Genomic DNA, 2545 nt, shown 5'->3' with positions numbered 1-2545 from the left:
CTGCGTTGACCCCTACAGTGGACTGAGCCTATAAATAGGCTAGTCATTCTAGCATTCTACACACCAGAATCTAGAATCCACACTCTGCATCATACACTCTCTTCTCCATCCAGTTCGCCGGAGCTCTGTTGATAGCGGTGCTGCTTCACCAGAGACGCAGCCGTTTTATCTTTGGGGACGAAACGCCAATCCGAAGAGCACTACCGGGGCGTATCTCGTCTTGCGGAAAGAGGCCTCCCCGACTCGGCTAAATTCCTTTTACGGTTTATTTGTTTTGAAATTTCCATTGTAATTTCGATTCAGTTAGTTCATTTGTATTCCTTCTTTTGGGTTGTATTACGCCCGGCTTATATCTTGTAAATCCAGAAACCAACAATCGCAAGACGAGATATAACTTGCCTTTGTGTCTGCCGCTTCCACCACTCCGGCCACCACCGCCGCCATCATTTCCTCCACCATGGCATCCACCACGATGATGCCAACTCCCGGGCTCTATCCATCTTCATCAACAACCCCTTGGGTGCATACTAATACCCAGGGGCTCACTGGTGAATCCACCTCGAGTGTGTCGGTTGGTTCCACTTTTAGTGGTTCCTTCGGATCCTTTAATGGATCGAGTGTTGGGGCCTTCGGGTCTCACACGAATGCAGGGACCTTCGAGTCTCACGCGACTGCTGGGGCCTTCGGGTCTCATGCGAGTGTTGGAACCTTCGGGTTCAACACGGGCTTTGGCTCCTTCGGGACCAATGCGACCATGGCGGGCTCTACGCCCAACATGAATGGTGGGGGCTCTATGCCCAACCATGTTGTTGGCTCCTTCGGGGGCAACGGAATTGGTTCCTTCCAAGGACCAAGTGCGGCACCTTTGGCACCGAGAATGATGTCATCCGCCGAAAAACCACCTAAATTTGGAGGAGCTGACTTCAAGAGGTGGTACCAAAAGATGTTGTTCTACTTGACAACATTGGGCATCGCCAACTTCCTCACGGAGAACGAGCCGCCCGCGCCAAGTGATCAAGAGACAAGTGTTGAGGTCATGGCGGACTATGAAGCATGGCGCAAAGGAGATTATCTTTGTAAAAATTTCATTCTAAGTGCTTTAGATGATAGCTTGTACAATGTATACTCCCTTGTAACCACATCCAAAGAAATGTGGGAAAGCCTAGAAAAGAAGTATAGTATAGACAATGCTGCCGGTACGGAACATGTTGTAGTATCCAAGTTCATGGACTACAAAATGGTCGACTCTAGACCGGTCATGGAACAAGTTCAAGAGTTCCAAATGATCATCCACGGACTCGCGGCTGAAGGGATGAATTTTCCCGACAACTTTTGTTCGGTGCATACTTATTGAGAAGCTTCCTCCTAGTTGGAAGGACTTCAAGCACTACCTCAAGCACAAGCGAAAGAAGATGAGTCTTGAAGACTTGATGCCAAAGGCTAAGGGCTTTAGCCCACTTGATGCCAAAACCAACTTGTTGGAGCGGGGCGGACCCTCCAACAAACTCCCCCGCCCAAATCAGAAAGACAAAGGGAAGGGCAAGCAGCCTGCAAAGAAATTTGAAGGCGAGTGCTACAAGTGTGGAAAAATTGGCCACTTTGCCAAAGACTGCCGCAGCAAGAAGAAGAAGCCGGCAGCCCACATCGTTGAGAAAGAGTTCAAGGACTGGAATGAAAATGACCTCGTTGCCGTGGTCACTGAAGAAGTCAACATTGTTGACAACAAGGGCGGTTGGTACATCGACACCGGCGCTACTGCTCATGTTTGCTCCGATAGGAGCAAGTTTGCCTCCTACACTGCTGTTGAAGGGAGGAAGATCAACATGGGGAATCAAGCATCGTCCGAGGTCCTCGGCATTGGCAATGTGATACTCATGATGACATCTGGAGTCACGATCACTTTGAAGGATGTGCTACATGTCCCGGACATCCGCAAGAACCTAGTGTCAGGATCAATACTAGTTAATAAGGGGTTTAAACTTGTATTCGAGTCTGATAGGTTTGTTTTGTACAAGTTTGGGAAGTCCCTTGGAAAAGGTTATGTAACCGACGGACTTTTCAAGCTTAGTGTGGCTAGTGGGAGATTGTTAGAGTTTGTATACTAGAAATCACGTTTCGAGTGATTGAATATTGTAAAACTCTTATTTTATTTTCCAATGAATAAATTTTTGTTGTAATGTTGTTATGTTTTACATTTAACGGATGTTAATGCATGTTTAAATGTATGAGTTAACTTAACAAAGTCTAAGTCTTTTGTTTTTAGTAGACCGGTTGTGGGCGGCGCCCACTTTAAGGTAACACGGTCAGTTCTAACAAAGAAAAAGATGAATTTCACAACCTAGATGGAATTTGACTGTCCATCGAGAAAGGTTGCAATGTCAGTCCGCATATTTCTAAGCCTTACTAAAATAAGATGACATTGGTGTGGTATAGCACTGAACGGATCTAACAGCAAGACTTGTCCTTGGGCTATCTACCGAAAGGCGAGGTCTTGATAATATTTGTTTCTCAATCAATGTAGGTTAGCATTGAGCATGCGGTATTG

The sequence above is a fragment of the Salvia hispanica genome, chromosome 4, assembly GCF_023119035.1.
Source record: "Salvia hispanica cultivar TCC Black 2014 chromosome 4, UniMelb_Shisp_WGS_1.0, whole genome shotgun sequence".
Lineage (NCBI taxonomy): Eukaryota > Viridiplantae > Streptophyta > Magnoliopsida > Lamiales > Lamiaceae > Salvia > Salvia hispanica.
The sequence above is the reverse complement of the archived record's forward strand: the minus strand, read 5'-3'. Positions refer to the sequence as shown.